At 32.4% G+C, this 24,543-nt stretch overlaps 1 protein-coding gene across 4 annotated transcripts in view; it reads left to right on the forward strand.

Moving 5' to 3' along the window:
• LOC129752380 (uncharacterized) overlaps nt 1-24,543 on the forward strand; it is a 238,786-nt gene that overhangs the window by 60,324 nt on the left and 153,919 nt on the right. The window contains exon 1 of one of the 4 annotated variants that reach the window (XM_055748170.1): nt 15,324-15,360. The exons of the other annotated variants lie outside the window; for them this stretch is intronic. The gene's annotated coding sequence lies outside the window, so the exon portion shown is untranslated. Of the gene's footprint in view, nt 1-15,323; nt 15,361-24,543 lie in introns of those variants that run through there. 4 annotated transcript variants of the gene reach the window in all.

The following is a 24,543-nucleotide window of genomic DNA, read 5'->3' on the forward strand; positions in this document are numbered from 1 at the left end:
GGAAAATTGTATGGGAGACCCCCTCCGCCTCATATTTTTCCATTGGAAAAGAGAGGGGTACCAAACCATTTGAGGAACATTCCTCGTACCAAAATACACTCCCATGCCAAATTTGGTGCCATTCGCATGATCAGTTCTCGAGTTATGAAGACTTGTTACTTTTATTTGAGAGCCCCCTCCCCCTTCTAGTGAGAGGGAGGGGTCCCAAACTATTATAGGAACATTTCCTGGCTTTAAATACCCTCACCTGCCAAGTTTCACGTAAATCGGTTCCGTAGTTTACGAGTCTATAGGAAACAGACAGACAGACAGACAGAAATTCATTTTTATATATAGGGGAGAATGGGGATACTTGATCCCCTTTTTTTATTTTTATCATATCTATTTGGAAAAAATAGCAACTCGCCGTCTTTTGCGTTTTCTGACAGCGTGTTATTTCAAGTTTATACGCTCCAAAAGTTGGAACGATAGATGAACTCGTAGAGGAACTAGAAGCATTTTCGTGGAAGTAAAAAAATGCGATATTTTTTAAGTTAAGAGAGACTTGATCCTTTATTGAAGGATTGGAAAAAAATCAAATAAACTTTAAAAAAAGAATGTCGATTGACTATTTTGGTAATGTTTTTTCTCATTACACAATTTATAAATGTCATAAGAAGAAAATTCCAAAACTATGTTTCAACCCTAGTTTCATTGCATACTTTAAGGCGCTATTTTCAGAATTTAAGAGAAAATCAACTTTCTTAGCCCTTCTTGCCAGACAATTATTGTATGAATATCCGTTATTGAATACCGTACCGTAATCTTGTAATGAGCAACGATCAAGATCCATTTAGAAGAAAAAAAAACCTTTTTGAACTTTAGGGATCAACTGAACCCATAATGAACATTTTAGAAAACTTTATCTGAAAAATGATGAGAGTTTACCATTGTTTTGAAAAATGGTATTATGAAGTTCATTTTACACTCTAACGATTTATGTATTGTAATATATATTTTTGTTCCAATTTTTTCATGTATAGAAAAACATTTTAAAGTGATTCAAAAGATCTTCAAGTCTCATTTTGTGAAATTTTTCAAACAAGGTTCAATAAATCAAAACATTATTTTGTTAAAATTTTTTGAGCTTAAAGCGTACATGTTTTGCTCCATTTACCACATTTTTCTAGAACATTTGATCCTTGTAAGTCATTCCAGTTTCGAGATATAGCTAAGGAATCAAGTATCCCCAGGGATCAAGTATCCTCATTCTCCCCTATAGATCTGACTTTGGAAACCCGGACATGTCCGAATATATCCGGGGAATTTGAAATGCATACTCTACAATATATAATGGGAAAATATAAGATTGTAAAAATTACTTTTATTAAATTAAATTTGAATAAAATTTATACACTATTTAAAATGGATCTATTTTTCATGGCATCTGAGCTTCTAGACTGTCTTGAGTCTGAACGTAACTTGAATGTTTGAAGAATAAAGGAGCCACAATAGGAGGGATCATAAATACAATAAATAATCCCTTTAAATTTAAAAACAAAATCGCTCTTTTAAGCAAAATTCAGACTGTTGGTAACTGTTCAGGAATCGCCCCTGACGTATTCAGCGATAGCATCAGATATTTCTCTTAGAAATTAAACTCACTCATTCAAACAAACGTTACAAATAGTGGACTGTATTAGCTAACAATTATTTTACAAACTAAGAGGACTTCTGATACACAATACTTTTGGCCCTTATAGCCTCTGACTTGACCATTCTGGGCACTTACACTGGCCAATCTTGCCTCCAATAAGGTGAACCTTCGCTTCTGTTGGTTGGTCGGGAAAAGAGATCGAACCAAGGACCAACTTTGGCTCGACCCTGTGTCAATCGTCTTCGGAACCGATGATGCCCGATGCATTTTGGCGCGCATAGCTGCCGTTAAAGCTAGCAGCATGGCGATGTACTACTGGGCCCTTTTTGGTTCAATAGGGTGGTTCAATTTCCCCTGCTCGTTCCAGAACAGTAACAGAACCTGTTCGAACGAAATTTTACTTCCATAACGTTTATGCATATTTTGAACAAAAAAAACCGAACTTTTGGATTCCAAATACAGCCGAGTGAATAGCTTCCCAAAAACGATATGGCTCCATAAATTTTTCTAAATGTCTTGACTTTCGTATGGACTACCTAAGATTCCCCAAACGTGGGGTTCCTCCATTACGTTTGGTTCACCATTATCAAAACATATTGATTCAATTCGTTTAACAAAAAAACACCCAAACATTGTTTCAATCGCTTCAACCAAATCGATCAATGTCCCGTTTATTTTCTCAGAAATTTCCCGGTATCAGTTTCCAAACGGTTTGCGGCTATTGACACAGCAAAGTCAAAACAAATAACCCGACAAAAGGTTGCCCTTTTCAAACTGGATGCCGGCTGCTCCAAAAAGCGAGAAAATTTACCTTCACGCAAAATAAACGCACAAATCAAAATGTCTCGCATACGGTACCCCAGAAGCTGTCAAATCCTTTTCCTTCCTTTCGTTCGTTCACTCGCCGGTTTGTGTAGCTAATGGCCGACGTCGTCCTGTTTATATTTGGGTGTGACCTACCGTCTGATTCCCTTCCCTTCTGGGGTCCCTCCAAGACCTAGGATTCGAAAAAGTAAAATAAGCGCAATGCGTGTATGAATGTAAATCAATATCTGACGACGGAAGGCCGACCGACCGACGTCAAGGTCCTTTTTTGACGACGTCTTCCGAAGGAGAAGAAATTTGAGCAAAGAAACTGCTATATTTACACCCACACTCGGCCCAAAAATGGTTTCTTTTGAGCTTCACGAGCGTTTGTTTGTTGAGATCTTGTACTGCCTAATGGTCTCAGACTCATTCAACTTTTTTTTCCATACTACATCAAACAAATAAGGTGTCTATGAGGAGCAAAATGTGGCGATAAGATACTTTAATGATGTGATCATTTGAATGATGATAGTGAGCATTTATTTTATTTATTTATTTTTTACATGATTTTCCGTCTCACGACATAACCTTAAGAACAATATTAGGATATGGATAGGAATGTTAAACGCTTCTTCGTCATTATTGAAATTTTTGTCATTTTTGTCACTTTTGTTATTTTTGTCATTTTTGTCATTTTTGTCATTTTTGTCATTTTTGTCATTTATGTCATTTTTGTCATTTTTGTCATTTTTGTCATTTTTGTCATTTTTGTCATTTTTGTCATTTTTGTCATTTTTGTCATTTTTGTCATTTTTGTCATTTTTGTCATTTTTGTCATTTTTGTCATTTTTGTCATTTTTGTCATTTTTGTCATTTTTGTCATTTTTGTCATTTTTGTCATTTTTGTCATTTTTGTCATTTTTGTCATTTTTGTCATTTTTGTCATTTTTGTCATTTTTGTCATTTTTGTCATTTTTGTCATTTTTGTCATTTTTGTCATTTTTGTCATTTTTGTCATTTTTGTCATTTTTGTCATTTTTGTCATTTTTGTCATTTTTGTCATTTTTGTCATTTTTGTCATTTTTGTCATTTTTGTCATTTTTGTCATTTTTGTCATTTTTGTCATTTTTGTCATTTTTGTCATTTTTGTCATTTTTGTCATTTTTGTCATTTTTGTCATTTTTGTCATTTTAGTCATTTTTGTCATTTTTGTCATTTTTGTCATTTTTGTCATTTTTGTCATTTTTGTCATTTTTGTCATTTTTGTCATTTTTGTCATTTTTGTCATTTTTGTCATTTTTGTCATTTTTGTCATTTTTGTCATTTTTGTCATTTTTGTCATTTTTGTCATTTTTGTCATTTTTGTCATTTTTGTCATTTTTGTCATTTTTGTCATTTTTGTCATTTTTGTCATTTTTGTCATTTTTGTCATTTTTGTCATTTTTGTCATTTTTGTCATTTTTGTCATTTTTGTCATTTTTGTCATTTTTGTCATTTTTGTCATTTTTGTCATTTTTGTCATTTTTGTCATTTTTGTCATTTTTGTCATTTTTGTCATTTTTGTCATTTTTGTCATTTTTGTCATTTTGAAATAAAAATCAAATATTTTGACCTGTGATTTACATGGACAGTTTTTTAAGCCAACCTGAAATTTTTTTTCGAAATATGGCTATTCACATACATGAACATGCACAAATATCTCCAATGTCACAAATAATAGAGACATGTCTTCAGCATTGAACCCCATCGAGTGGAAATCGCAATGCCGTTATCAAATCGCACCACACTGACATGATTTTTCGTTGGAAGGGCAAAAGTTGCAAACCAGCCACTCAGTAGAAAATGCCTCTTTCAGCATCCTTGAGCCAGGAGCAGCCAGGGATGGAAATGGATGGACGGAAGGATTTGGCAAATTTTCACCCCCAACGAGCCAGTTCGAGCCGTCATTGTGTTCTCGCCATTGGTGCACAGAAATCGGGCATCGTCGTCGTCGTCCTCGTCAATGGACTAGTCAAACACACATCATCGTTAGCCTGAAGAGAGAGCCTTTGGAAATCGGATTTTCAAACCGCGTGGTTTGGAGCCTTTTCCACATTATTGATTATTTCCTTTTTTAGAATTTTGCCACATCCAATCCCCATTTGCCATCGTCGTGGCGTTATAACTACCAAACCACACATGATGTGTAAGTAGGTTACATTCTTGAAATTTTCGAATCGGCTAGTGGGACATATCGTCATATTCGCTTCTCTTCGTTTTGGATGCTGAATGGTTTGGTGCGAATAAATTGTTTCATTGAACAATGCAAGAGTGACCAGACAAATCGGACCTTTCGTCAATTGGCATTAAATACATTCAACCACGATCAATAACATACATAAATTGAGTACACACACATAACAAAGTGAATGCTGAAAACCGCATAACAAGTGGTAGACATGTCGAATTTTTCAAACCCTGAGGTCTTGAAAGCTTCGTTTGGGTTAAAAACTCCTCAAAATTTATTTTTCAAGATTTTTAAATAACGTTTACTAGAGTTTATTTTAGCTTTTAGATTTGTATGGGAAAGTTAAAATAATCTGAAAAACGAACATTTTTTCTGTTAATCGTGCTTGTGAATTTTCAGCTGAACATTTTCAACTAAGTCCGTAACTGAGTTGTATCTCTTCAGATAATAAACATATGAGGCCCTTAGAGCCAAAGGGGTATAAGTGACAAAATGGAAAAAATCGAGATAACCGTCTAGAACGAATCCTTGACTATTAAACATCATATGATATTTTAATCATAATTTTTTTTCATTATTTTCTTATGTTTTGATCTCGTTGAAAAAATCCTGCTAACTGAAAATTAATTTTTGTTTGGAGCCAAAGGGGAATAAGTGCAGCACTTATACCCCTTTGCCACCAAGTAATTTACTTATACCCCTTTGCCACCAACCCAAATGTCATTTCCAGTAAGAAGTGTTTTTTTTTTCATGGGGACGAAAAATAAAAAAAAGTGGAATTTAATTTGGTTTAAATTTTCCATTAACAGTTAATCATTTCACTGCATTTAGTGATAATTCTAGTGAACAAACTATTATCAAATTTTGTATTTTTTCTACTCTAACCCCAATTAATGAATTCCAAATTCCTGATTTCTGGTCATAATTATATGGAGTATGCCACAAATTTTGGGCTAGGTTCAATATGTATTTGTATGAGATGGATGATTGCATTAACGTTGAAGCACTAGTCGTTAATGTATTGTTAAACATCAACTCATAATGAGCGGAAATCCTTTTCCAATGTTCAATTTATAAGGAAAAGGCGCAGGAAACATGCATTGATTAAGAATTCATATAGAAATACTTTCCACGAATTATTATCATAATTATCCTGATGAAAATTTGTTGCTTGAAAAGATTTACTCCAACTGACAATATAAGGTTGATCTTTAGACATGAAATCTCTCGATTAATTGTACCAGGGTACATTTCCCATCATAACAGTAAAAAATGAATATGTATACCTAAGTGAATTTATTTTGTGGCAAAGGGGTATAAGTGCATGTGTTTGGAGCCAAAGGGGTATAAGTGCAAAAATAAAAATTCACGTGTCGTCTCAATTTACGTTAAATAAACGTTGTTTTTCTTAAAAATGATGTCAAATGATTTGTTTTTGTTTTAGAAGATCATACTCGTTGAAAAATTTCATAAACAATATCTTTGGAATTTTTTTGGAACATAACAAACTTTAAGTGCATTTTTCTCGAAATCAGCTTTTATGCACTTATACCCCTCTGGCTCCAAGGGCCAACAACATATGAGTTGTCAAAGCTTTCTAATTGATATATAAATAAGAAAGCTTTGACAAGTTATTTAAAAGAAATTTATTCCGTAAAAATTGAACTAACTTCATGCTTCGACTAATATCGTGAAGAATAAACTGCATGTTGAACTGTTTCATGTTCTAGAAATTTTTAAATCACTATCCCAAGTAACAATTTTAGCTTTATTATGGTCAGCATAACTTCTTTAAAGCTATAACAATAATCATTATAAAAAGCCTAAGCGCATTCCATACATCACCATAACCCTACATAAAACAAAAATCCGGCTGTTTGGCCGTCGTCAACGTCAAAACGTCATCATGACTAATTCTTTATTCATTGATAAAATCATTATGCTGTAACACTTTGGTCACCAAGGATTTTATAAAACCTGTCAGCAATTTTTTTTTCTATTCCGTGGGTTTTTCGATTTTTTTTCATTTTTTCCATCAATCACGATGGTTGATGAATAATGATTGCATTATTGAGATATGATCTGGTTATCTTAATAACAAAATAGTTATGTTTTAATTATGTTATGAGCATCTTTTCTGTTGCCAGTCAAGGTTTTAGATAAATGCGTGTGAAATCTTAAAATAAATGCGCCTTATCAAATATTTTGAACAAGGAAATTTTGATAAAATACCTATTTTTATTGGAAAAAAAAATTAAATTTTAAATATTTCGCGAAAAGAAAACTTCAATAAATATAATTTAAAAACATGACATAATGACATCGCAAACATAATGGAAATCTTTGGAAAATTAATGGCCTGAAAACATTTTCAAATACTTGACATTGTGAATTCATCAACATGGTGTCATTTTGTACCCTTCGATTTTGCAACCAACATGGCGTTATTTAGTCAATTAAATGCTTAATAGCTTTATTATGGTCAGATAAATGGCTAAATAGTTTTGAAATGGTTTTATGAGAGACATACAAAATGCTAAAATTTGACGTTTCTCTCGCAAGCCAACCAATTAAATGCGTTGGATGGGTTCCTCCAAGGGGGGGGGTAAATAGAAGGTGATACGATCATTCAAATTTCAGAATCAGCCATGTTGATTGCTTCGTTGCGTTTGTTTACCTTTAACCCACGGAACAGTTGAGACCAAATCATGCCTTTTCATTTTAGCACACTGCTAGTTTGTAAACAAAGATAACGAGCATCACCCCACGTCACCGCGCTCTCCACGCCTACTGACTGTAAAAGTCAGAGAACCTAGTAATTTAAAGACCTTGGGTTCCTCATTTCCGAGTTCTCGCGTGAGCTTTCATTATGTCTTATAGAACATTTTAATTATTCACGGACAACTACTATAAAAGTTATCAAATCAACTTTAAAATTTATACTTCAAAGATAGAATATGTTGTTCAGACTACAAGTTGCAACTAGTTCATGTGAGTTTTTGTATTATTTTGTAATATAAACCTTTTGTTTACATTTTGTTCCGAACGAACCAAACACTTTTTAAATTAAATAAATAAAAACGGCATTTGTTGAAATGTCCAGTAGAATAATACCATGAGTTGAAGTCGAATTTCGTTGTCTGACGCAATTTGGAAAACTTGTAAATTAGGATAAGTCGAATTTCGCTATCTGACGCCATCTTTAAATGCTTCCGCTTAACCCTTCATTTCATGATTTTTTTTTATTTTTCCTTTAAAATCATGTTGAACAGTTGAAAAGGATGAGTACATCACGAAAAAAAATAAGACTTTTCACTTTTTTCATACATTAATTGTTGCAAATTTGTTGCTTTATGAAACGAAAGGTTAAGTTTAAAACACTGTTCATCACTGAAAATCGCATTAACCTCCCATATGAGTATAGATTAGAGTTGAAAATTAGCAAGCATTGTACTGCATTCTTCAGTTTTTCCATTAACAAAATTGTTTATGCCAGGAACTTGTACGCCACTGTTCTTAAATTAATAAATTTGACTTTCAGATTTATAAGCTTCTCAAAAAAATACGTTTTGGTTCAATGATTCTAATGAATCATTAAACATGCAAATTTCGAGTTCGCTAACAGTAAAATATCACATTGATAAATCATTTTTTCGCGTAACTACATATTTTCTGATTCGAGTTTTGGAATGATTTTAAGCTCTTTATTCAATATGTTTCATACTTTTCATAATCAGTGGTTTCCTCACTTTCTTTAGTTCCTGTTACTGATTTTTTTATGCAAATGACGAAAAACGAAGATTTAAGTTTGTTTCCTATGTAATGTATGGAAAATGTGAGATAGCGAAATTTGACTTGTACTTGCTGAGTCCTTTCACCCAATTCACAAAATGAAGAGTTTTTATACGATTTTCAATAATTTACAGCATTTTAAAGTTGAGCGGATGCCGCCATCATGAATTTCAATATGTTTTATGAGATTTTCAGTAATTTACAGCTTTGAAAAGATAAGCGGAATCCACTATCATGGAATAATGATGGCGTCAAGCAACAGTTTTTTTCCTAATAATTGGGCTATTTCACTCAGGTGTACCGATATTCATAACACTACGGTTATTTGCAGTATTTCGAAGATTTATATATTATTTTTTAATGTATCTAAAAAATAACACACATGACTTATCAAAAATGTCTAAAAATGGGAGCTCCAATTCAAATCTAGCCTGAGCCTGATCGTGTCGTGTTTTGACATTTTGATTGAGAGCTGCCACTTTATTTTATTACGCTTTAAAAATCAAGCACTGCGTGTCCTTATAAAAAAAATACATAAAAAAGCTTGAAACAAACTTCTTAGTTTATGTTTTATTAGAGTTTTATGGAGCATTCCGAATTCTTTCTAAACAGTCAAGAAATATTTCACGAAATGTTCATGAAAACTTATATATCTACAAGTCTTTATTAGAAAAAGCATTTTGCTTTTGCTTTCTCTAAGAGCAAGTTCACTCGTGTTGGGAAAAAATGGTAGAAATTTTGACACTTCTGGCACATTTTGAAAATTTTATCATGTAAAAATGTTTGATAGGCTCAATTTTTTTGACAGCAAAATTTTTTGTGAAGAAAAATTATCATCCAAGCTAAGTATTTTAAACCCGTGGATTTCAAATGGTGTAAATGCAAACTGGCACAGCGAGACCATTCATCAAGTGATAATATCTTTAACTTGACAGGACTGGGACCGGGATGGAAAGCGCGTAATCTGAATTCAGGAAAACTTTTACATTCACAGATACTCACACGACCAACAGATAAGCACCGTATTCTTTACCTGAAAAGTGGAACTTTTGCTAAAATGGTTTTTAATATAAAATGAAACCATTGATTTATAAAATCAGTAAAAATAAATGTTGGATTTCGATAATCAAGTTTTGACCAATAACGATGAAGATTAATTTTTTTTTTGTAAGAATACATACAGATTTTATTTTTATTTAATCTATTTTAATCAAGAAAAACGAAATGTGTGCCTATTTTAATGACGCACTAAAACTACTCAAAGACAAGAGATTGCACAAGAAAAAATTTATTTTTAATCGTAACAAGATTTTTTTAGTAATCTAGAACTGTAATGTTAAAAAAATGCGATTTAGAGCAAATGGGTGTTGGGAAAAAGTGGTAGATATTTTGACACTTTTAGCAAATTTTGAAAATTTTGCCATGCAAAAACATATTCAAAAATCTGTGACCTTCAAGTTATTTTTTACAACACGTGTTGTATTTTCGCATGCTGTGATGCAAAAAAAAGCAATATTTCCATCCCATACGGCTGAAATAGAAACAGTACTGTAAGAAACTACAACGCCCAAAGATCTTAAAAACATTTTTGCAAGGTAAAATTTTCTCTAAGAGCAAGTTCACTGGTGTTGGGAAAAACTGGTAGAAATTTTGACGTTTTGAAAATTTTACCATGCAAAAATGTTTTAAAGATCTTTGGGCGTTTTATTTTTTCACAGCGCTGTTTCTATTTCAACCGTATGTGGTAGAAATATTGCTATTTTTGTATCACAGCATGGGAAAATACAACACGTGATATTAAAAAACTTGAGGGCCACAGATCTTGAAAATGTTTTTGCAAGGCAAAAGTTTCAAAATGTGGTATTTCTACCACTTTTTCCCAACACCAGTGAACTTGCTCTTAGAAGTTTTCAAGTAGTTTTTGAATATTGTACATGTGGCAGTATTTAACATAGTAGGCGATGCGCGTAGAAGAAAGGCGTAATTTTTTTGACAGCAAAATTTATCGTGAAGAAAAATTATCATACAAGCTAAGAATTTTAAACCCATGGATTTCAAATGATGTAAATGCAATCCGGCACAGCGAGACCATTCATCAAGTGGCAGTATCTTCAGCTGGACAGGACTGGGACCGGGATGGAATCCGCGTAATCATAAATCAAGAAAACTTTTACATTCAAAAGTACTAGAAGAACCAACAACTAAGTACCGTGTTCTTTACCTGAAAAGTGGAGCTTTAGCTTAAATGGTTCTTAAGTATAAAATGAAACAATTTAATTAGAAAATTTATAAAAATATATGTTGGATTTCAATAATAAAGTTTTGAAATTTTGATTATCGGCTGATTTGAACTATAACGAAGAAGATTAAATTTGAAATTTTTTTTGTAACAATACATACTGAATTTATTTTGAAGATTATTTTAATCTTTATCTTTATCTTAAACGGAATGTGTTCCAATTTTAAAAACACAATGAAACTACTCAAAGACAAGAGATTGCCCAAGAAAAGAATATATTTTTAAACGTAACAAGATTTTGTAGTAATCTCGAACTGTAATGTTTTAGAAAATGCAATTTTCAAAAATTGCAAATTAATTTCAGTACAAAAGATTACAAGAAAACAACTTTTGATTTCTATTTCCTTACGTTTAGAAGCCCCAAGTTATTATTTTTATAGTGTTTCATGATTTCGAATCCCCCTGTAAGTTTTTTTTATACACACTCACCTTAAAAAAATGTTCACTAATCTAAATTGTGATTTAAAAAAAAATAAAATAAAAAATCGGTAGCTTTAAAGTATTCCGAAATGTTAAAAAAATCTAAATTTAGATTTTTCAACAATGTAATTGTATGGAAAATTATTCTTTTTATTTGATAACTAGCTGAACCCGTACGAACTTCGTTTCGCTTTAAATCATTGGTACGTCAAAATGAGTTTAGAAAATGAATTCGAAACATTCTTACGACAATTTTGGGGAAAAATTCAACAGTGTTTAAAGTCGCTACTATTACTATTACTTGAAATTCAAATTAAACTGTTGTTTGGTTTTTAATAAAATTTATGTGAGAGTGTTTTCTTCTCGATCGGTTTCAACTCTAAACATTATGGCAGAAACATGTACTTTTTGTTTGTGTGCACGACTCTTTTGCTTGACCTTCACACTTAAATTGGTATCAATTAACTGCCTCCAACAAAATTATTGCACAAAACACTGAACTTTCAATGAAACCCTCTTTTTCTGTCCCATGGCCCGAAATTCGATAATTGAAACCAATTTTACGTTCCTCAAAACTCCTTTGTGCCATTTTTTCTTTTCAAATTATATGTAAAATAACGTCAGGAACTTGAAAACAGTGATCAGTGAATAGAGACGCCCCTTCCGCCGACCCTTGACACGGAACATGCTACCTGGAGTCAATTGCTCATTTTTTCTAACCCTCATCTGAACATTTTCATCTCAATCCGATGCATGATCACGACAATATCACGAAAACAGTGAGCAACTAACATGGACGGCCTTTTTTTTGACCACGATTCAAAACTTGACACTTGAAATCAATTATCTTTTCTATTAAACTCCCATGTGCCAATTTTCATTACAATTCTATGCTCAATCAAGAGAATATCGTAAAAACAGTGAACAGATAATAACCCCTTTTGCCGACCCCTGAGATTTGAACCCTGAAAGCAAAAGAGCGTCCCTCAAAACTCCTATGCGGAAATTTTCATCTCAATCCAATGTAGAACAACGTCAAAATCGCAAAAACATTAAAGTTGGGTATGGACGACTCCTTCAGCCGACTTCTGATCCGCAATTCGAAACTTGAAATCGATTGCTCGTCTTTCAATACACTCATGTGCAAATTTTCATCACAATCCGGTGTATAATAACACCAATATCGCAAAAACATTAATCAGTGAATATGGACGACCCCTTTGGCCGACCCCTGACCCTAAATTTGATAACTGTAATCGATTGCTCGTCTCTCAAAACACTCATGTGCAAATTTTCATCACAATCCGACGGAAAATAACGTCAATAACGTGAAAACAATATTTGACTTGTATGGACGACCCCCTTCAGAAGGGGTCGTCCAAAAATCTAAAAACATTTTTCATCATTCCTGGTCCTAATGAGCATCCATGCCAAATTTCAGATCTCTAGCTCTTAAGACGGCTGAGTCTATAGAGGACAAACAAACAAACAAACAAACAAACAAACAAACAAACATACAGATAATTGCTTTTTATATATATAGATAAACAGTTTGTACGGCTAATGAGAAATAAACGTTTTATTTTCCAGAATTAAGAATTAGATATGCATATTCATTTGACTAGTTCACTTTTTGGTTTTCTTCGCAAATCAAAGTCGGACTGTTATGGGTTGTTCCTCATGCATTTTCAAATATTTCTGCCAAATTTTAGATCTGTTGAACAAATCTCTGTTCTGCGCAATGAGTTTTTGTGAAAAAGTTCATTTTAAAAAAAAAATCTTCTTATGAGAGTTCTAGCAAGCCCCTGTTAATAAAAATCGATGATTTTATAAGGCATGGTGGTTGATATTATCAGCATTTCTATGGATCTGTTTTAGATAATCGTTTAAAACGAACCGAAAACATTTAAAAAAATTATAAACTATCAACTTGTTCAGAAATTTTACTTACAAGTTTAAAGTTTAAAATCAGCAGTGATTCCGAAAAAAAATATTTTTTACAGAATCTTTTCTTTTTTTTAATTTTTTCGGTTTTTCTGAACGGTTCTCTAGAATAGATCCACGAAAACGCTTATAATATCGTTTTACAATAACAGTGGCTTGCTAGAACTCTCATAAGAAAATTTTCAAAAAATGACTTTTTTTTCACAAAAATTCATTGCGCAGAACAGAGATTAGTTCAAAAGATCTCAAATTTGGCAGAAACACTAGAAAACACAACCCATATGAGTCCGGCTGTGATATGCGAAAAAAGTCGAATAGTGAACTAGTCTAATTTCATACATGATCTCTGTTAAAAAGACAATCAAATAAAAATGCTATGAGTGACCGCTTAATAGCAAGTATTGTTACTGATGTAAAAAGTACACCTTAATCCGCTAGTTGAGATTGAATATTTCACTTGTAACTTGTAATATGTTCATTTGTAAATATCATACTTTTTCGGTTGATTTGTTTTGTACGATTGTACGGAGAATCGCGAAATCAATATGAGGCAAAGAGTTGAATTGCACTGATGAGTTTCCATAAACGATGTTTTTCAGTTATCATAACCTACATAACAAATTAAAAATTTAAAGGAACAAAAAGGGAGAATCACTTCATCCATTAACAAAACTTCAATATTTCAAATATCTTCTTATAAATATTCTCGAAGTTCGAAGTTTGATAGAAGTGTCTTTACTCTCAACGGCAATTTTTGAAAATACATACATGAGGAATAAGAATTAGAAAACAGGTTTGTTTAATGATAACTTAAACACGCTTTTTACTTTACTATTCAAATCACTGACTCAAAGATAGAAAATGGAGTTTCCTTAAGATAAACACCCAGAAAAATCCAGGCTTCTGAAACAAAACAAAACTGATTTTGATTCAAAACATTCATTTTTTTGAACCAAACTCTTGTTATATTTGAATCAAAGAATTTTGTTTTTGATTCAAAAAAATAATTTTTGAAAGAAAAAAATTGATACTCTAAACTAATTATTTTTTTACTTTGATTTTCAAGAACCTCTTTGATTATAAATAAACGGTTCAATTGCTTATTTCTTTCGAAAAAAAGTGAACTTTTTTGAACCGATGAAAAAGGTTTTTTACTTAAAGAATGGATTTCTTCAAATAAAAATTTCAGCCTTTGTTCCGAAAGAGATTTTAAATTAACTTGCAAGAAGAACAGAAAACCGAAAAATCGAATCAAGTTAGTATATTTTATTATTTTATTATATTTTATTTGGAGAGTGAATATTGACAATTTTCTATAACTGCATGCATTTTTACTGGACCACGGCCAAAGGATGGTTTTGTTTCAAGTCCCTGAATGCCTCAACCGAGGTGAAGCTGCACAAGATGCTCCAAATCCAGTGGTCGTGTAGACGAAAATTATGACCGAATGATTGGATTATAGTGAACCAGTTTGTGACCCACCGTTTCATTAGTTCGTGAAAAAAAATAAATTTGAGGTTCAACTTCTTTGTTTTTATTATTTGAAAATCTTCGTTTGAATTTCGAAACATCAGAAAATATTTGTTGCAATTGGAATGAATGGAAAATGGATTAAAGAATACATGTTTTTTTCAATTTAAATATCAATTGCATTGTGGCTAAAGAGAATAACTTTGAATCAAATGAAACTGTTTTTTGTATCAAATCATTGATATTTTAAATCAAAGATTTTTCAAAAGAAAAATTCTTTGAAACAAACTAAAATGCATGTTAACCAAATAAATTCTCATTCATTCCAAAATCAAAGGACAATTTCCCTTGTTTTTGAGACACTTTCCTTGGATATTAAAATATAGATTCGCAGACATATTTTCCAAATTAGTCTTAGAATATATAGAAACAAAACGTTGTTGATTTATCCTAGAAAGTATCCTACTAACAATCCTTCATTTCTAAACAACTTAAACATTATATTAAGTAAAAGTTTATTAGCGTTTTCAGAACTACCTGAAAACAAATGGTTGAATGAAGAATCTAAGCATCTTTAATAGCCATAATAAAACAGTTATAAAACAAGCTGCACATGAAATGCTATATAATAAAACTTTCGATCAATTCAGATTTTCTAATGAATAAATTATTTTCTTCATTTTCAGATTCAGTCAAACGCACAGGAATGCAATATTCGATAAACAAACAAAATCCTTGATTTTTCTCATGGATAATCAGTTTATGGTAAGTCTATTCAGAAAAAAAATCAAGAAGACCTTTTTTGTGTAAGAAATCATTCTTAGGATATTGAAAATAGTGGATCATAAAGTTCGACAAATATCAAACATTTAAAAAAAATTTGGTCACTCTACCTATTCAATAGCAAACGACGGTAACACCAATCGGTTGCTTGCAATGGGGCTGGGTAGTTGTAATCAACTTTTCACCAGGCTGAGCTGCAGCCCGCTCTCCTTCACCAATTCATTGGATACAGAAAGTGGAACGAAATCCTTTCGGCTTGCTCGCTTCAATATACCAGCATATTTACTATGTCGTCGAACGTATGGATGTAGAGTTTTTTCTAAGTCGATGTTCGGTGGGGTGGGTGGATATTATAAAGTGACCTTTTACGCCATGATATGGAAAAGCTTTTTCCGCCATTATGAACACGAGCCTGAAGAGCTGGAAGATGGGTCCTGAGGGAGGGAAGGCGAGAAGGTTGGGTTTTTCAATAGGAGCAAATCTTTTACAGAGAAAAACCCTCATCATCATCATTGGCGTCCCGGTCCTCCTGTTTTTTGTCCTCATCGTCGCCGTCCTTCCTTCCTGTCGTCCGATATTATGAACGGTGGTCAATGGGTAGACCATATGAGATTTCGATAAACTCTACCAGAAGTCACAAATGATCACATGTGTTCCTGGACTCGTTAGGACATTATTGCAGATTGCTTGTTAAAAATTACTTAGTTTTTTTTAAACATCTAAAAATATTGCACATCCCATTTCCAAGATATTTTCAGGATTGTTTCAATCAAAATGTTGACATTTGAATTCGATTTAACAAAAAAAAAACTGGTGAAAAGTCTCGATTTCACTTCAAGAGTAAACCGCCAACTTGTTTCAGTAAAAGTCCCAACAACCGAAAGTAGCTTGAAGTAACGAATCGGAAATTGTAGTTACGAAAACACTCGGTTTTGCCATCAGGCACCGGATATAGTTTTACATGTTCTCATCCACATCCGCATGATAGTGGCTCCAGAGAGTACCAGATCCCCGAGACTCATACACTCCATTGTGATTGCCAGAGCCCTTGAGCTAACATTTCTCTGGCTTTGGTGTTTGTTGTGATGTGTGTGTGAGTGCTAATATATGTGATCCTGATCCTGGGTGTGAAAACAAGGAAAACCGGAAAAGGCGTACGAAAAACACCGGTTTACGACGGGGAATGTTTTTGATAAGTGAATCCATGATGCGAGGGTACGATGCGCGCCGCTCAATTGGAAACGATTTAAAGTTTGGCCGTTTGTTACCGCAAGAGCCCGGATCCAAATGATGTCGGAACAAATTCAAAACCGGGATAGGACCCAATCGGGATGAAATGGGTTCCATGCCACAGCACCGATCCGGAACGCCCTTGGGATAGTTTTCGAACTGGGCACATTTGGACAAAATGTGACTTTTATTGAATTCTGAAAAAAATTCTATAAGAACTTATTGATTATGATTTTTAGAGCACACCTCAAAACTTTTCAATGATTTGTAAAAAAAAATTTAAAAATGTTTCACTGTGTCCAAACTTTGCTCAAAAATATGATTCTCAACGCCAACAGCAGCATCTAACTGCGGATAGTTGTAATCTGAGGAAGGACGATTCGAACAAAACTTTTCGCCACCCATCCCAAAAAGGGCCTGGAAGAAATAGAAATGCCAACCAGGCAACCGGGTAGAAGGATTTCGATGTCCGGTATGGCTTAACATTAGTTTTGTGGAATTTTGTGCTGCTGCGAGACGGCTAGGAACGTTGCATCGAGAGCGATTAACACGTCATATGCAAACCACACTGCTACGAACGAGTACTTACGAGTACCTACCGATAATGGACTGGAAGGACTCGAAAGTGTTTGGCGTTTGGGTTTGTTTTCAGCAAATTATTAAGTAGAAAACCAGATTACACGGGAACATAAAAAACAATGTTCTGATTATGAGCGAAGTTATGGGTTAGATAAACTTCTGTGTGAATTTCAATTAGAAGGAGCACATGAATGTTTATGAAATCTGCATTTACAAGTTAAGTACAAATTGAAAATTATACTCATTTCTAAGCTCTGCAACTGTTCCGTTTTATTTTAACAGGCAAATTTATTTTAATAGGAAAACTTCATAGTTATGTCTGAGGAGATTTTCAATGAATTGGATTCTGAATCTGGATTAAAATTGGAAGTTGATTTTTTTATGTGTAATTTTTTGTACGATGTTGAAAATTTAATGTCATCATGCTTAAATGATATTTGAACTGAAGCTTTAAACTAAATCATTCAATTGTTATATTTGACATTTTATTGATGAATTTTTTATTTTGATTTCTTATTTTTGGTTTATAGTTCTTTGCTTCGAGCAATATTTGAATAATTTTTCTAAGAGTAACAACAAAAAGTTATTGCGGGTGGAAGAGAGGTACCATCAACTGGGGTAACATACAAAACTTTTCAACTGCAATGGTTTCTTAAAATTGTATGTCCGCCCACAGATATTCATACGGCTTTTCTATCCATAGTTTTAAGGCTATGGGCTGGGCCAGATGAAGCCATGGGGGGCCCGGGGCAATTTTTCCTTGGGGGCCCCTATGAATCGTTTTTTTCATGTGCCATCTCAAAAAATACATAATTTAAGAACATATGAAGGAACTGAAAATTAGATCTACATATTGCCATTAAATAACCATTATGTCGGCGTAGAAGGCAGTTTCTGGTATCTTCAGACAAAAATTGTTAAACCATTAAGTGCAAACATTATGAAACAGTTAATCAAATAATCGAAAATTTAAACTATGATTAGAGCTGTTAAATGCAGAGTTCAATTAGCAACTTATTTAATAACTCTATCAACAACTAAAATTCTCTGTTTTGGAAAAATTCAAAAATAAACAAAGTAAATTTTAAAAAATAAACAAAAAAATTCAACTTATATTCCATGGAGATACAGATATAGAAGTTCAAGAGTAAAGTTCGAAACCAGATATCAGATTTTATCCAGAACCTCAATTCAGTGTCTTAATTTCAAATTAATTCAGACACGAATGTCACAAGGATGGTAAAGTGTCGATAGAAAAAAAAATTGATTTTTGAATCAAATTACAAATTAAAATCAAATATGGAATTCAAAATCGAAGTTACAATCAGAGCCTGAACAAGAATTGTACAACTCTTTATCTAAATGTTACATATATTTAAAACACAAAAAAGTTTTGTGTGTGTAATGTGTAAAAATCCAAATAAAAACTTATTTACCTTCAAAAATGATCACGAGTTTACAAGACTTGAAAATTTCAATGAATTTAATCTCTGTTTTAAAATCTAGAAGAATTACAAAAATAGAAATATTTATTTTTTAAAATCACTCATAAAAATTCACAATTCAACAACGATTATGTTTTTATAATGAATATAATTTGAGAATGGACGGTCAATTGGAACATGATAAGCTGAATTCAGGATATTTACTAAGCATAAGACATAAGTTTTATCACCTGGAAAGTTTCAATTCGAATTTCAAATCTGATACCGGGTTTGGAAGAGAAATTCAATAGAGAAACTTAATATTTCCGATTTGCCAAATTCAAGCAACTACAGTAGTTTTTTCTTCTATAATTGTTTTTTTTTCTTATAATTTTTTATCGGAAAGAGGGTACATGCACTATTTTTGCATTATTTGTACTCATAGTTTTGATTTTGCTATTTTTCTGGGTTTATTCACATTAAAAAACAAATATTTCAAGTAAGGCTCATAAAATGAAAGCTCAAGGTGATTTTGATGACTTTCTTCTTGAATTTCGTTCGAATAATTACTAGATTCAGCGTGGGTTTGTGTGATAAAAAAATCGGAATCAAATGTCTACATTTAGTTTTGAAAAAATGAAATTTCCTGATTAGATCAGCCCGAATAAATGCCGGAAATATTCTGCTATGTTTATTCTGGTTAGTGGGGTGTGTGGAGGGGGAGTGGGGCTTGTGGGCCTTAACTTATATTACAGCAAAACGTAAAACTATTCGAGATATTCTTCCAGGAGGTCTCCTTCGGTGTTAAATTTAATTCCAATTTTCTAGTTTTGTTTCCCTTGATTGAAGATTGATCACCCCGATGGAAAATTTAACAACAATTTATTTGGGAAACATTTAAAATTCATAAAGTCAGTATACCTTTGATTTTTTTAAATTCAAGGGTATACTGAATGAAAGTTCTAAATTTTCATGAAGCTCAAGCTGGCGCATATTCTTAACAGTTTTTTTTCCGCTTGGGAGGGGGGTGATCAAGGCCGTGCGAACGGGTGGGGGTTTTAGGGGTTTAACCCCCCCCCCCATGAAGATTTTTTCAAAGTAAAATTTTCGAAGAAGTAAAGAGAACTTACTTCATCTTAAGGGGGGGTAGGGTCTAACGGGTATAAAAAAACACCATTTTCACGATTTTTTTCTAGAGCTATCGTTCAAACAAATGTATTCAAATTTTTTGCATTATACAAAGCATTGTTAAAAGAACATTTAGTAATTTTTTCGTAGAAAAATATTGAAAAATGAGCCGGTGACGGAGCACTTTCGAGGATGCCTTTTAGAAATCAGGATTTGCGGTGGACACTGTATCTCAGCACAGAATCATCTGAAGTCAAATAATCAGAGCAAAATATTTTTAATAGATGTTTTTCTGGACCCCAACGTTTTTATTTAACTTAAAAATATTTTTATGAAATTTTTGTGGCTTTTTGAAGTAAAAACTACGATTTTTCACTTAAAAATCCGCCATTTTTCACCTGTAAAATCTCCCAAAGTAAAAAATCAAAAAAGAAAAACGTTGGGGTCTGGTATTTTATAGGTAGAAAATATGTTTCAAATTTGAAAAGAAGCGGATAAGTAGTTTTCAAATGACGATGTCCACGGACTTTAAAAATGTGCTTTCGAGAAAAACGCGTTTGAAGTTTCTGCTCTTGCTTTCTTGCAGTATTAGATAGGAGGAGATAAAGGCCTATAACTTCTACAGTTTTGCTTCAATTGACTTGAAAATTTGACACAACATTCTTGAAATGTTTTACAATAAGAAAATAAAAAATAAAAAAATCGATTTTTTGAAAGTGTTAGACCCTACCCCCCCCCCCCCCCCCCTTAAAATGTGTTAAATAAGTGTTAACAGAAAGTCAGAAATTTTTCTCGCCTCCGGCGGAAATTACTCTTAATTCACCATACGTTTGAGACATTTTATTTTACGACATTACATACGAATTGAAACTAGTTTTCAATTGTAAATTTCGATTTGCATTTCAATTAACCTTTAGCATGGAAACTCTAAACTTGACATACAAAACCCCTACCTCGTCTTTAGAATAGGTTTTTATTCCAGAAGTGTAACCAAACAAATTCAGAATTTGAAACATTTTAACTTCAAAATTTATTCACCGATACTAATTTTATGCATCAACAAGTTGGAAGCCATGTATCATGACTCACGATGGTCATCAGAATTAGCAAATTAAAATCTAAAACCTAGTATTCTCTACTTTTTAACTTAAAATTTTGATTTACAAAAAAATGTGCTGATATGAAATATTCTTCAACAAACCAATTTCAGTCTCAATTTTATTTTGTGTTTTCAAAGTGCTCAACATCACATTAAAAAACGTTTTGGTAAATTACACAAGGCCCCGAAATTAACATTCTTCGAGGTGCAAAAAATTTTAAAAGCTAATTTTTACTTAGCTGCCCTGGATCTAAAGATGCAGTTTTACTATCAGCTTTTGTTTATTGAAAAATTTTTGCAAATCTTTAGAAAACATTTCATAAATTTATGCATTTTGAAAAAAAATTCAAAACAAAAACACGAGATCTAAAAATTAAGGTATAAATCAATTTTCAACTTTCCTCCAAACTTCAAGTAATTTTGAAATCTGCGAAAAAGTTATATAGGTTTTCAATTTGTGTACTTTTCCTCATTTTTCTTAAAGTTTTAAACCAAATTGAATTTTAAATATTTTCAAAGAAAAAATCTAATCGTTTGGCAGGTTTGAACAACTTTTCATAAACTGTAGAATTTAACTTTTTTAGATTATGCATCATCATCATTGGAATATTATTCCTTAATTCAATTAAATGGGTATAGTAAACAAATTCAGAATCAGTTTTTTTTTGTAGCCGTAGATGTGTTACTTCATCAGTTATCAATGATTGATTTAGCTTAATACTGATGCATTTTAAAGCTTATCAACTCCATATCAGTCACCAAAACGCAAGGTGATTTGTGAGTTCAGGACGTTTAAATCTATCAAATCAATCATTCAATCATAGGAATCAAAATGCTGTTCCTTGCAGTTGTTAATTTTTTTTTTTAACTTTATAAAATGATTGGACGAGTTTAATAAAAAAAATCCTTCTAAAAAATTCAAAAAATTATCTTTTTCTTCTTCATATTTTGATTTATTCTCAAATAAATTTAACGAATTCTAAAGAAAAACTATTTAAATTTTACGAAAATTTTTTTAAGTTTCTCTTTGTTTTTCTTAACTGAATTTTTGTGTTCTAATAACATAATCTACTGCTTTTGAAACTAATTTTTTTAATTAGAAAAACATTGTTTCCATCTCCTGTCCTTTTCAGGACCCGATATTGCAATTGATAGCAACAAAATATTCAGATCTTCAAATTTTTAAACTTTGATTGAAAATTTTTGAATGTTTTTATTAGTTTCATTATATTAAATAATGTTTTTAACCGATCATGAATTTTAATTTATCTCATCTCTAATTGATTTGATTCGAAGTAGCAATTTTAAAGTAAAATTTTAATTTAATTTGTATTTTCTTTGAGGTTTGAATATTTACAACAAAACTTGGTATTCATTATTTTTATTTTATCAGTTCCTTATTGATCATTTCTTTTCTAAATATATGTAAAAAGAAGTTATTATTTTGAACTCCAGGACTTTTTTTGCCTTTTGTTTGAATTACTGGATGAATTTTAATGTAGCGTTTTATCTTTGACTTTGATCAAAATTAAATATTTTCTTCTTTTTATCAAATAAAATTCAATAATCTACTATTGAAGTTCAAATGTTTTTTTCCTTATCAAGAATTCACATTTCTAATCGATATAATTTTTTCCCAAATTCAAGATACCTACTACAGTGGATTTTTTTAATCAACACTTCCATTGAAAATGAAGAAAAGAAATGTGAAATAAGATGAGTTATTAACAACAATTATTATAAATTTTTAACAATTTTTCATCATGGTTAATTTTTAACGTGATCAGAAATTTATTGAAAATTTGAATTTATTATTTTTTGAGCTTGTATGATAATTATAAGTGAGAAAATTGTTTAGAAATCAGTTTACCTTATTGTTGTGTATTTTTGGTATTGTTATTATTTTCGGCAAAATTTGAATTTCGAAACCCCCCCCCCCCCCCTTTGGACGAGTCCTTCGCACGGGCCTGGGGGTGATCGTCTAGTTTCCCCCTCCTCCCACCGCACATGCACCTTACCTAGGCTCATTAGGTTTGGATTCTTCCTTTATCAAAATTGCATTTTTGTAATTATCATCATTCATCGTTGCTGACTAAAAAGCCTGCTTGTTAATTTAACAAGCAACCTTCTCATCTCATCGGGAGAGGTTCAAAAATTATTATCGCAACTGATTTATAACCTTTTTGCCACAAAAAAAAAATACGCAAGCCGCTACTACTTACATTTCACTTTGCCACCTGCCCCTCGTAATAGCCCAATTTAAGCTTGCTTCATTTAGAATTGAAAAAAAAACTTTTGCTCTAATTGTCGCGCTGCTGCTAGACGGATTTGGAAGTTTTAGGAGAATTCGACTCCGGAAGGGATCAAGTCGTATCGAGCTAGCAAACAGCCAAATCGGACCATAAAACAGAATAGTGTGGCCAAAATCCATGCTGACCAAGTTCAACGGGTGTCTTCTGATGGACGATAAAACCTATGTCAAGGCTGACTTCAGGCAAATCCAAGGTCAAAAACTTTACTTGTTAACGTCTCGGAGGGATGGTCCAGTAGACTGAGTCGATTTGGGGTCATTTTTGAATTTCTCAAACCCTGGGGTCTTGAAAGCTTCGTTTAGGTCCAAAACTCATCCATGATTTTTTGCAGAATTTTTATGTAACGTTTACACGAGTAAATTTGAACTTTTAGGTTTGTATGTGAAAATTGAATATTTTGTACTGAAAAATCAACATAATTTTTGTTTCTTCTGCGGAACCGAGCCTGCAAATGGTGTTTGTGCCAATTCATAAATTTTCTAAAGGAAATTTTCCGCCGAACAACGAATATCATAACTTCGTATCTTGTTAGACAAAAAAGTTATAAGCTGTTTAACAGTTGTATGTCTTTTTGCATTGATAATCAATAAATTCAGTTGCCACCACTGCTGGGTGCTCAGCGAAGTATTGCAAGACCACTTTGCATGCAATACTTCGTGGGGTACAAGCAGTGATGTCAATTGAATTTATTGTTTATCAATGCAAAAAGACATACACCTGTTAAACAGCTAATAACTTTTTTGTCTTAAAAGATACGAAGTTATAATACTCGACAAAGTTGTTCATAGTTGGCACAAACACCATTTGCAGGCTCGGTTCCACAGAAGAAACAAAAATTATGTTGATTTTTCAGTACAAAATATTCAATTTTCTCATACAAACCTAAAAGTTCAAATTTACTCATGTAAAGGTTACTTAAAAATTCTGCAAAAAATCATGGATGAGTTTTGGATCAAAACGAAGCTTTTAAGACCCCAGGGTTTGTGAAATCAAAAAATGACCCCAAATCGACTCAGTCTCATGGTCCAGCCAAATTTAAATTTGTTTTTTTCCGACAAATTTGCGTGAAAATTAATGATTTGATTAATTATTACAGCAAAGTCGTTCAAGAATGGTACGCAGAGAAAGGAGTCCAGTTTGTTTCGAATAATCTTAACCAATCCAAGTGCCTCCAGTTTCGCCCTAATGAGAAATACTGGGCAATCATTAAGAAGAGACTCAAGGCAAAGGGAAAGGTTGTCAAAGACATCAATCAGAGGAAAACCTGGTGGAATAAGATAGCTAAAATGATGGACGAAGAAAGTGTGCGCCGCCTAAATAGCCGTGTTACAGGAAAAATCGAGAATTTCTTTAAACCGTAACGAATAATTTTTCCTTATTTTTTCTTAACAGT

Source organism: Uranotaenia lowii, chromosome 3 (assembly GCF_029784155.1).
Source record: "Uranotaenia lowii strain MFRU-FL chromosome 3, ASM2978415v1, whole genome shotgun sequence".
Lineage (NCBI taxonomy): Eukaryota > Metazoa > Arthropoda > Insecta > Diptera > Culicidae > Uranotaenia > Uranotaenia lowii.